Raw genomic sequence first — 13550 nt, 5'->3', positions numbered from 1 at the left:
GCTAAATTGCGGTGAAGTGTAATGTGTGAAGTGAGTAGGGAGTTTGCGTACTCCAAATAAATTAGTAAGGAGTTTGCGTACTCCAAGTAAGAGAGTAGGGAGTTTGGGTACTCCAGATGAATGTTGTGCTTTGTGCTAAAAAATTGTCCACATGGCTGTTGTTGATGGGTCCTGCGTGGCTTAAGACTCCGGAGTACCACACAAGTGTATGGAGACACATGCTTAATTTATTGTCTGCATTGAGGTGTTGGTATGTTCAGTGCTGCCGACAATACCAGTAGATTCCTTGAGTGTGTGAGTTGTTGGTTGGCATTAGGTGAATCATGAATGCACAGGGAGAATCCTTATTAACTGGAGTGAGATTTGCGGGTCAAATCTTACTTGCATATGTGCAAAAGCCACAGTTGGAATTGAACCGTACAGCTTTCAAAGCGCTTTAGTCCTACCCATAGTGAGCAGACAGGTTTGGTTTTGTGCTGCTATAGGTTGAGGACAGCTTGTGTGAGGATTGTGGGATTGAAAAGTACTTCCTGGTTTCGTAGAATTTGTGTTTGTGAATTTAATTGGTGTAAAAATTGAGTTTTTCAAAGCTTTAAGGAGTGTGTTGAGAGGAGATGGTTTTATTCCAGTTAGAGAGGGTGAGCCTACTTCACCTGAGGGTACACCAGCATTTGGGGTAATGGAGGAAAGAGGAGTTTTGGCTTTTCTTTGGGTAAATCAGTGGTGCAAAATAGCTGAGAAGGAAGATATCTTAGTTTTTCCCTGTTCCAGAACATTTAATTTAAGGGCATTTGAAAATCTGAGGAGGGTGTTGTATGAATCAAAACCCCTTCCTAGACCTGCACAATTTGAAGCACTTGTCATTTGGAAAGGCAGAAAGAGTCTCAGAAATTCAAGAGGAGAATGAGGAAAGCAGAAGAAACATTGGCAGAAGATAGATGGGATGAGGAGCAGAGAATGTGGCGAGTAGATACATTACATGCAGTGAAAATATTCCCAGCAATAACACAGGAAGATGATGGAAGTGTTAGATCTAAAGTCAAGAAACCTGCAAGAGATCTAGAGCAGACACTAAACAAACCCAAAAAGGTAACAGCCACAAAAAGTGTTTTAAATGATGAATTTATAACTCAGCTGTTGCAGAATTGACCCCCACATATAATGCTGGTGTATCAGTAAATCAGATTGCAGCTCGAGTATTGCCACAGCCCCAGTTGTTCAAACCCGTTTCAGATAGCTCCAAATGTACCTACTGATACTGTAGCACAGATGCCAGAGGTTTATCTGACAGTTCCTTTTATGCCACAGCTAATTCAAAATTTAGGAGTGACTCAGTTTGAGTCTACGCCTAATGTAAAGACACCTGCACAAATTGTGAATCAGAGACAGACAATGTCCATGTATTCCCCATGAACAACACCAGAGAATGTTGCCCCAAATCAGTCAAAGCATACTTTTGGTATAGTAATAACTGGTCAAGCTAAAGGCATGATGTTTCCACCATGTCAAGCGAAGTTGCCAGGGCCAGATGCATTGACAGTTCCCGTGACAATAGGTCTAGTTGTCCCATTGTATGGCCAGGATAATAATGAGAATGGTCCACAGATTACAAATTCAGCATCAGCACTACATTCTCCTTTTGGAACTAATGGAGAAATGGAGAGACTGAGCACTACTGTGCCAGCAATGACCCCTAAGAATTCTTCTGGTTCTAATCAGATATATGATAGCGCAAGCCCACTGATTGATATGACATGTCTCACATGCTCAATAGGTTCATCTGTGCTGGTTCAGGAGCATGCTATAAAAGCTTCATGTGATATTCCACAGCTTACACCTCGAGATAATAGTAACAATAATAGTTTACAAGGATTGACAGCTCAGCATCTAACTGAATGGTTAGATAGTTTAAGTGGAGTATCAGTTTTGGGAAATACACCAGAGGGAGAAAGGACATTGAATACTGCTAGACTACAATTGGAATTGAATGAAATGATTGAAGGAACACTTGAATTGGATGGTTTGGATTCATATAATGAAAATTAATTGCACTATTATGTGCAAGGATGTTACACATCGTGCAGGACAGATTTATAGGAAACTAGCTGAGGTGGAAGAGAAGTATGAAATTGAAATGAATAAATCAAAATATTTAAAAAGAAGTTACAGATTATAATTCAATTCTAGAGACATTACAAACACGAGATCATCTGGTATGAAAATTCAGATTAGGGAATTGGTTCAGAGCATACAAACATGGGGAGCATGACATAAATGGGAAAGCAGATGGGCAAAGAAAAGGGAACAGAAGAAAAAGTTGACTGCACCTTCAAATGGTGTACAGCAGGCTGAGGGAGATGTGAAAATGATGCTAATGAGAGAAATTCCGGGAGGGAATTTTGTTCATGTCCCATGGATCAGAAGTGACATATTGTCATTTACTAACAATAACCCGAACTTGAGGAAAAAGCCAGTGGAATGGTACTAACAAACAGAGAAGTTTGTTAAGATTGCAAAGTGTTTGTGGGAGGATTGGAACACTTTATTCGAAGCTGTGGTTCCAGCCGATTTGTGGGTTGATTGTAAGCGGAGTGCTGATTGGTCATCTCGGGAGCCCCCAAGGGATGCAGTAACAGGTGTGCCATCTGAAGAGGTGATGAAAAGCTATTATAAGGTGATCAAATTTGTTAAAACTAGAGTTTCCCCCAAAGATGTTGATTGGCAGGGAATTGACAGAACAGCTCAGGAATCAAAAGAGTCTATTCATGCTTATTATGAGAGACTTTTCTAAGCATTCATCAATACAGTGTCACAGAGATTATTGAAGATTATTGAACCAAGGGATATGATTAATTTTATGTTTAGGGTTGAAGCCTGAAATTAGCAATATGATCCTAAATCATTCGATTTGCTGGCAGGGAAACTCAATTTATGAACTACTGCAGTACGCAAAATACTGTAGTGCTGAAATTAAATTAAAGCAGAAGAGATTAAAGGAGAAGGTAATGGTGATGCAAATTAAATCTGCCCAAGCAGCAGGTATGCAGGGATCACAAGGAATGGTGAACACAGGAGGAGTGCAGGGAGTACGACAGCAGGGCGATATGGTGCCTCAGTTTAGAGGTAGAGGTCGAGGAATTTGAGTCGATCAGAATGTTAATGTGGCTGATGTTAAAAAAACAAAGAGAATGCTTCCTTGTCATGCGTGCGGGAACATTGGACCCAAGAAAATGGAGTGTCCATATAATAGCGTAAATAATTTGGTGCAAGGTGGTGGTGTTACGCAGATGGTTGAAAGCAGTCAATTTCAAAATCAAAGAGTACAAAGGCTGCAAAATCAAAACATGAATGTTCCTACTGGAGCAGTACAAATGCAAGTTCCCCAACAAGAAGTGCAATTTCCCCAATAGCAAATTCAGAATCCACAGCAAATGCAGATTCCACAAGCTCTGATGGCACAGCAACAGGTAATGGTTACTCGACAGAACACAAACGAAAGAACAAATGCAAATGTAAATCAGCTAATCATACAATACACACTAATGGATTTCAGTTATGTTGAAGTGAGTGAAGAATATCTTAGTGAGAGTTCAGAAGAGGAAGAATGCCTGTTGGCTGCCTCACTGAAAGTAGATCTGCACTGTCCTTATGTGAATGCAAGTGTTATGGGTCACAATGCTTGGTTTTTGGTTGACACTGGAGCAACCCGTTTCACTATCAGACCTGCAGAAGTCACTAATATGCCCCTTTCTGGAAGGCCGGTTCAGGTAGTAGGAGAAGCAAACCAGCATCTGGCAAACCCCATTACGGAGTACATACCGGTCAAAATTATAACCTTTGAGGATTTGCATCAATTTGTAATCTGCGATTCAAGACACTCCTGTGAGTCTGTTAGGAAAAGATTTGCTGTACAAATTAAAATGCTCCATCACTTGTTCTCATGAAGGGATAGCAATCCAAACAAATAGTGATTATGAAACTTCCATTCAAATTGATGAGCTGTTGAAGAGTTTGGGATCTCTTCAAAAAAGATATTGGACTCATATGAGGTGTTTAGCTAGTCAAAGTAACCATAAAGCCAAATGCAGTCTTTCCCAGAACACCACAGTATAACATGACTCCTGAAGTAATTGAGGGAATTAGTCCAATAATTATAGACTTTGTTGAGCAAGGAGTTCTAAAAGAGGTGATGGGTAGCCTGCGTAATTCTCTAATTATGGGATTATGAAAGCCAAGTGGGAAATACTGCATAGTCCCGGGTTTGAGGAAGGTGAATGAAAGTGTGGTATCCTGTTGTCCTGTGGTGCCAAATCCAGCAGTAATTTTATTTCAGATTCCTTGTGAAGCAGAGTGGTTTTCTGTTATTGATTTGTCCCAAGCCTTTTTCAAGGTGCCTTTGCATGTGAAAAGTCAGTTTCTTTTCTCATTCAAATTCAGCAACCATGTGAATTCGTGGTGCAGTTTTCACAGGGATTCTCAGAATCACCGTACATTTTTAATCAGATCACGAAAAAAGAACTAAGAGCCCTTAAATATACAATTTTAGTCTGCTCTAGTAGAATACATTGATGATTTGATAGTTGCATCCAATACACGTGAAGCCTGTAGACAAGATACCATAGCATTGTTGAATCATTTAGGCAAAAAACTGACATAAGGTTTCCCCTACCGAATTACAGTATTGCCTGAAGGAAATCAAATATTTGGGTCAACAGATTGAGAAAGGTGCAAGGAAACTGTCCTGAGAGAGAGTTACGACTATTATGCAGATGAATGCCCCAGTTACATAGAGAGATGTCAAAATGATTTTGGGCATGGTAAGCCACTGTTGGCAAGAGATCCCAAATTTTTAAGTAATTTCCAAACCACTGCAGAAGGTAATGCACAAAGAAGTTACAGACCAAGTCCCATTTGATGGGGAATGTATAAAGGCTTCACTGAGTTAAATAGGGTTTGTGCAGAGTTCCAACCTTGGGAATGCCTGATTACTTGAAAAGTTTTTCATTGTTTTGTCATGCACTTGATGGTTGTGCTCTTTCTGTTTTTGACACAGTTGCTTGGAGGAACAAACAGACATGTGGCATATTTTTCCGTTACGTTGGATCTTGTTGCTGCAGCATTGCCCGGCTGTTTAAAGAATGTGGCTGCCACTGGTGTAAGTCTTGGTCAATGCAAAGGTATTGTGATGGGACACCCTTTAACTGTTTATGTCCCGAATTTGGTTGAAGTCCTTTTGACCTGAACCAAAACCCAATATTTGACTAATGTCCATCAGACACGTATGAGTTATTAATTTTTGGGTCTTCCAATGATGTTCAGCTTTAAATCCTGCTACATTGTTATATGTTAATGTTGATGCTCTAGATGTTGTTAATGAAATGGAACATGACTGCCTCAGTGTCACTGAACTATTCACCAAACCCAGACCTGATATTCAGGATATTCCTTTAGAGGAGAATGATCAAGTCGTAGTTGTTGATGGCTCCTGTTTAAGAGACAATGAGGGTATTCTGAGAGCTGATATGCAGTTTGCACCATCTCAGGAGTAGTTGAGGCTTCATGGCTTCAAAGAGTGATTTCTGCCTAAGTAGCTGAATTGGTTGCCCATACAAGAGTATACTGTGTATCTTAGCAGCCTATAGGGACAATATTTACAGATGGCCAATATGGATTTGGTGTTGTCCACGACTTCGGGCAGTTATGGCACCAGCGAGGTTTTATGAACTCTTCAGAATCACCTATTAGAAATGGTGAAAACATCCACAGTCTATTAAATGCATTGCAATTGCCTGAGAAAATTGTGGTTGTGAAGTGTTCTGCACATCAGAAATCAAATGACTATGTCTCATTGGGCAATGCCTATGCTGACCAAATTGCAAGATATTGTGCACTCAATTGCGTTACCTTCAATAAAGAGTGGGGTGGTGGAAGTGACACTGGTGAGACAAATTAATGCTTCCTAATGTCAGTGGTTGATACCTGGGATTAAATTAAGAGACTGCGGGAAGAGATAACAGAGGAAGAACTCAGGAGTTGGACTAGAGAAGGTTGTGTACAAAGAGAGGAACATGATGTCTGGATTTCAAATGAAGGGAAAGTTGTGTTACCAGATTGTTTGTTGACCTGGTACAACCCCAGATTTAGGTTAATTGCAGAAGCACTATGTCACAGATGTGTTACTTCTCAACAAATTATTGTGGAAAAACACACTGTAGTTAATTTGAGCCATATATGCAGATCAGGAGGTCCATTTAACAGAATGCAACTTGATTTTGTTGAAATGCCTGCCTGTAATGGATTGAAGTATATACTGGTAATTGTGTGTGGGTCTTCCCATTGGATAAAAGCCTATCCAGCCCGTAGGAATTACAGTGTTACTGCAGCCAAGCTGCTACTCAGGGAACTGATACCAAGGTTTGGCTTCCCGACTTCTTTGGAATCAGATCGAGGAACTCATTTTAATAATCATAAAATTGTGCGCAGCACTGAACATTGAGCAAAAATTGCACTGCAGGTTTAAACCAGAGGTATCTGGATTGGTGGAACAAATGAATGGAACACTGAAAGCTCGATTGCCAAAGGTATGTGCCTCTACAATGTTGAAATGGCCTGATGCATTACCACTTGTCCTGATGAGCATGTGCAGCACCCCTGACATTAAGACAGGATTGTCAACGCATGAAATCCTTATGGGGCATGCAATGAGGTTAACAGCAGTACCTGCCAATGCACTTGTGAGCATAACAGGTGACTTAGTGCTGGATTATTGCAAAGATCTGGCTGATGTGATTCGCTCTTTATCTCATCGGTTGAAGCAGCAACATTTCAAAAGGCTCAAGAACAGTGCCGCAGCTTGAAGGCCGGGTGAATGGGTGCTTATCAAGAAACATGTGAGGAAACTTGCCTACAACCGAGGTGGAAAGGACTGTATCAAGTCATCTTTGTGACGACAGCAGCTGAGAAGCGTGCTGGTCTTCCAAACTGGATTCACGCAAAGTTCCATATCCTCTTGAAAACACAGGGTCTGCTTCCCTAAGAGCAAATGCAGAAGAAGAAGGGGTTCAGATTGACCAAGCTGGGATGATTGAACAAGTAGTTGAAGCAGAACTCGTGCAAGATGATGAAAATGTAAGCATTCCAAATGCAGATAAAGATGCAGGAGAGCAAAGTCAAAGCCAATTAACTCCTGCCAAAACAACATCAGTTGCACTCAAAAAGAGAACTGCAAAAGGAGATCAATGGCCTGCATTCACACCTGACTTGGTTGCTGATAAACTCCCAGCTATAACAGAAGTGGTTGAAGAGTTGAATCAAAGTGAAAACTAAATTTGTGCTGTGAGAAGAACAAAAAGGAAAAGAGTGCCAAGCCGCAGATATTCTTCACCTGAAGAGATCTATCTTGTTGCAAATGATTGGGAGAACGAGTTCATGCCCTTTTGTTTTGACTCTGAGGATTCAGTTAAACATTCTGGAGCTTGAAATGAGTTTTGAAACAACCTTGCCATTTGACCAACAGAAACACTACACACTGGAAGTGATAATAAGCAATCATCAGACTGTAATATATTAAAGGCAAACATTTTGAACTATTTCTTTTAACCTTTTACTTGAAACTTGATCAACCTTCTAGAAGATCAAGAACTGTTGTAAGTAAGGGCAGAAAGACTTTTTGAAAAGCTGATTTGGATTTGATTTTTGTTCGCTTTTGCATTTTTCTTTTTCCTCTCTGATTCTACAGAAGCCATGAACCTAGAGCAGGGTAAACGTAGGAAATGTAAATATGTGTGCATTGGCTTAGTTATAGTATGTATGATTATGTGTATTTTATTGATTGCAGGAATAAGTGTTTCAGCGAAAGAAGATATGCAAAGCACAACAACTCCAGTGCCAAGGAATGACACCATCTAAGCAGGATAGATTACATAAGCTTGAGGGATTGCTTCATTTAGATGATGCAAAGGGAGATTTGCCTTCCAATGTTTATTATAGTTTTCTGTATGAGTATGTGGATACAGTGAATGTGCTTGACTGTTACGTTTGTACACAGATTTCTTCATCAGTAAAAGAAGGGATCATATATCACAGCTTACCACTGACTTATGTCATTATTTGCAGGTTACTGTTAAAATGTTTGTACAATCAAGAGTACATTCAGTGTTATTATTCAAACTTCGACCTTGTTTTCTCTTTTGTTTCCATTAATCAGCATTTGAGCCGCGTTGCAAAGGCTAAGAACAGAGATATAGTAGGTGGGTTATTTGAACCTACACTAATGTTTGGCACAGCATTTGCATGCAATAATAAACTAACGTATTGTTACACAAGTAGAGAAGGAGTTCATTAATCAAGTTGAAGACAAAAGAAAAGCAATTAAAGGAAAGATAAACAAGGGCATAGTTTCACATGATTACAAAAGGAAATCCGGTTACAACATGCCTGCCTAATACAGAAAGTCGCTTAGCTTTAGATTGGCAATATGTATGGAAGCTTTGTGTATATATAGACTGCAATCAAAAACTGACAATAAGTTTGAAGGAACGAGTGAATGCAGACATGTGTTTTTGTTGAAGAATGTATGAGATTTTATGTTAAATGGATAAGACCTGGTGTATATCACATTTGTGGAAAGAATCCTTATTACAGGTTACAAAAAGGTTCGTATGGCACATGCTATTTAGGAGTGTTTTTTCTGGAAATCTACCAAGTAGACCACATTGACAATCCAGCAGGTAATGAGAGACTTAAGATGAGGATTAAAAGAGGAGCAAGTAGTTCAGCGATTGCTTGAGATATGTTTGGCACTATCATTCCATCAGTAGGTGTGATCCTAAATGACATTAGGATAAGAAAGTTATCAGCCATTGTAGATAAGATGTCAACCTATTTGGCAAGTGAAATACTCTTAATGGACATGGAAATGGTTGCGGTAAGATCAATGGTTTTGCAGAATCACCTTGCATTAGACATCGTTTTACCAAAGGAAGGCAGAGTCTGTTGAATTTTAATGACGCAGCACTGCTGGACGTACATACCAGACAACAGTAAAGAAATAATGAGATACCTTTCTAATCTGACGAGTCTGAAAAGTGACTTGAATGATCTGAAACAGACAAACATTTGGGAAACAGTAGGTGAAGGATTCTTTAAGGTAGGATCTTGGGTTAGAGAGTTAGGGAATGGATTTGTGAGAATTATCCTGAAACCTTTATTGATTGTAACATTGTGCATAATTTGTGCACTTGTATTTTACAAGTCTTACAATTTCTGGAAGAGACAACAAGCAAAGAATAGACAGAGGAGGGAAGAGAATGAAATGGAGAATATGAGAAATAGATATTACAAGACCATTAAGAGAATTGAAAATTACCATGGACCTAGATCAATGCGTTATCAGACTACAAGATTTTGAATTGTTTCATTGTGAATGAGAATGTTCTTTTGTCATGGCACAAATTGCCATCAGAAGAGGGACTGCTAGAGATCAAAGTTTACTAATACATTAGTGGCATAGAAGTCAGCATATGGTAACTTATAAACCTTCATTTAAAAGCCTAACAGAGAAATTAACATAAAATGTAAAACATGCACGTTTGAATTGTGGTGGAGAATGTGACCTCCATTCATATTTGACATTGTTTTTTGCCATGAAAGATATTGTGCAATTATATTATAGTAAACTACTGGCATGAATTAATAAAGTATTTTCTTAGAAGAATAATAGAAATCAAGTATATTATGAGCACTAGACAAACATAAATGAATCATACTTATATTGATTTAAATGAATTTACTTTATGAACATGAGTTACATGAGTTAAGAGAAATAAAATGCACGTTTAAATTGTCTCTACTGCAGTGAATAACATTTGCAATTAATAATTTGCTTTGCATATCTGATTCAAATTATAACGGTCCGTAATAGGATTTATATATGTTAGTTATATATTGATATGTATTTAGGCTTTCATAACTAGACAAGGCCTGAAGATTCATTTTTGCAACAGTAGAGGAAAAATACAGATTCATTCAGTTCCCTTTAACCTAAATTAATTCCTAAGTTGCTGATGCGTTAGAGAATGTCCCATTGTGTTAATGTCAGAATCCATGGTTATGTTAACAAATGTAACAATATTTTTTCTAGCTGTCGAACAAGACAGGAAGCCCTATTAATTTTGTATAAGAAATGTCAGAATCATCCTGTGAACTGTGGGAAAGAATCCCAAAGTTGGAATCAACAAGCAAACGTAATATTTTGGCAGAACTGTATGAATTCATAGAGACGACTACGCATCTTCCTTGAGAAAGTCTGGAATAGTTGCAAACCTGATGTGTGTCTGAAACTCTAATTGGATGTTGGTTAATATGTGCAAGAAGAGCCCATCTGGAGGACCAATCAGAAACATAGGGACATTTTTATTTAGGGAGAGGCTTTTGAAACTTTTAGTTAGTCTGTCAGAGTTCTCCTAGGATCCGCATGCTGTCGCCTCCTGTTCCTCTTTAAGTCTTCTGCAATATTTAGGGCCCTATCGCCACCGATGCATACTTTTTGTGATGCTCCAGTGGCACAATGCCTTGCGCCGTATTTACAAAGTGGCGTTAAGCTGTGCCTAAGCTGAGATGGTGTTGTACTGATGTTGAGGTGGTGCTGCACTGATGCTAAGTTGGTGCTGCACTGGTGGTGGTGCACTTATGAGGAGGTGGTGCTTTGCTGATGCTGAGATGGTGCTGTGCATACAGGTGTGTGAGGGATGCTTGTGTATAGTGGGAGCTACGAGGATGGGTAAGTAAATGTCTGAATGACAGGAAATTCCAAAGCCAAATAAGATTATGTGGAGGAGGCCTGGGTTTCCATGCGTTCTGCTTTCCCTCTTATCTCATAACCGAGCTTACAGAACCTCTCTGGAATGCACTTCTGAGTTTAAAGAAGAGATTTATTGTTATTAATTCCCCACCCACAAGTTCCTGAGAGACGAAATTAGTAGATTGGAAGCACACGTTAAAAAGTAGTTGCAGCAATGAAAGCAAAATATATCAAAGTACTTCTCAGTTGCAATGTACACAGCAAATATAGGTGAAGACATTTATAGCATAACTTCAAAACAAAGCATAAAAGTCAAAATTCATCACCGTATGGGCAGGTAGGGCCTATACTCAGCTTCATCTTTCTGGGGTCTGCAAGTTGATGACTCCGGTCAACTGCGAGAAAGAGATTCTCTACCCAAACGGGAGGCAGGCAACTGACGTCTAGTTCCTGTCTGAAGTCAAGCAGATTTAAATCTAACTCACTGCAGCCCTGAGTCATCCTTCAAAGCAAATAAAGTGTGAGAGCCGAATAACCTTGGAGAGGGACCAATTCTCCTGAGCTCACTCGCTCTCAGACTGGATTGCGAGGTAAACACAAAATCTACGTGCTCTTATCAGCTAAGGTCTGGTGTGAAGAAAACAGCTTGGTCCATCTTGTGGAAAAACACAGCTTGGACAAACACAACTCATCTGCAATGTCTCAACTGCAATGTCTAACCCCACGTTAAAGCCAATAGGCAGCTAACCTAAATATCAAATGCAATTTCTAATGTCATGTCAAAGCCAATAGGCAGCTAAGCTGAATACAGAATGTAATGGCTAATGCCATGTCAAAGCCAATAGGCAGCTAACCTAAATATCAAATGTAATGTCTAATATCATGTCAAAGCCAATAGGCAACTTAAATGGGTACAGAATGTAATGGCTAATGCCATGTCAAAGCCAATAGGCAGCTAACCTAAATATCAAATATAATGTCTAATATCATGTCAAAGCCAATAGGCAACTAAACTGAGTACAGAATGTAATGGCTAACTCCATGTTAAAGCCAATAGGCAGCTAAACTGAACACAACATGTAATGTGCTACTGGTGAACATTGAGCACTAATATGCGCAGTGGTGAAACACAAAGTCATTGGTCAAACACAATTAATAGCATCACACCATGGTAACCACATTCAAGAATCCAGAGATGCAGGTTAAAACAGGCAATGGAAATTCCAGAACTATGCGAAGATGGTGCCTGGATTACGAAAGCAAGTCAGTTCAACACTAATGGTAACCACGGATTGAAGAGCTACACAAATCTCATGTTGCATGGTAGAATATAAATTAATATGATTATTTACCGATTCTAGAGACCGGTTAAAAGAGAAACGTGTAGTAAGGCTTGCAGCACTCGTTCTCCTGGATTAAAGAACTCTGGAAAATAAAAATGCAGTTTTCGGCATGTATCAAAATAGTTTGACTAGCTTAGCAGCAAAAACAACAGACACCCATCCTTCCTCTTGCTATGTCTACATATGTGTATGTGTGAAAGTGCTCTTTGTAACACTTAACAGAGCGTTTGGCTCATGATGTAGCACGGTTGGTAATGTGCTGACTAAACATATAGCTCCCTGCACAAATGAAATATTCTGTGGATTCTTTAATTGGTAAATATTTTGCTTCTAGTGTGAAAGTATTGCAAGTACAAGGTTTATACCACGTTTCAGGAGAAAATGGACTGACCAGTTAATAAAAGAAGTAATCAGTTTCTTAAATCCACTATCACTTTCCATATTGTGCTTATCTGAATGAGGCAGCTATGGGAAAACAGTAAAAACTGTAGCAAAAAGCAATTTCCACACTTTTTAAAAGGGAACTCCCAGAAACAAGAATAATGGGGTTGCAAGGGAGTGATGGAAATATGATTGTCGTACAGTGTGTTATCAATAAAGAGAACAACTTCTTCAGGTGCAGTGGCAGAGTGAGAGGAAAGATCTAGACATCTGGGAGCTGCAACTTATAAATTAGCAAACAATCGCACCGCAGGCCATAGTCACCAAGCAATAGCTTTTAGAGGTAATAGCTGACTCATAGAGTGGCCCAGGCATCTGTTACAGAGATCAGTGAGCAACTTTCAGATGACAAGTTCCAATCCCTGTGAAATAGATAACTCAGAGGTCTAATGCACACACTGCATGAATGTGTGTGTGTGTGTAACTTGAAGAACATGCAACTAATGCAATATGTGTAAAACTTAGAAGCCGCTGGTTTGAACTCCTGGTTGAGTCAAGTTTATGCCAGTAAAACGGGAAGTGACACTGTCAATGGCCCATACTGTGCGCCTCACTTCAGTTAAATGTGGAGCAGATATAGTGAAGATGAACTACTATAAACACATATTCTAAAACTTTAAGAATGTCGGTGCTTGTGGGTTTCTCTTAAATTATAGCTTGCTAAGAACGTACTTTACTGTTTCTCAGTAATTAAGATTAATGTGGTTCAAACATTTAAAGGGCTTATGCAGATGTGTGCTGACTCACCACAGACAGACCAGAGCCCAAAAAACTTAAATAGCTTTGGCGAGTCAGCGCACATCTGCATAAGTCCTTCAAAGGTTTGAACCACAATAATCTTGTTGACAGTAAAGTACATTGTTAGTAAACTGGATAATTTCAGAGTCACCTGCACACTCAGACTTTCTTAAAGACTATGAAGCTGTGCAGTGCGGGAGCCATCTTTATAATTGGATCCAATCAAC

This window comes from Pleurodeles waltl, chromosome 5, assembly GCF_031143425.1.
Source record: "Pleurodeles waltl isolate 20211129_DDA chromosome 5, aPleWal1.hap1.20221129, whole genome shotgun sequence".
NCBI classification, from domain to species: domain Eukaryota; kingdom Metazoa; phylum Chordata; class Amphibia; order Caudata; family Salamandridae; genus Pleurodeles; species Pleurodeles waltl.
Note: the sequence above shows the minus strand (reverse complement) of the source record.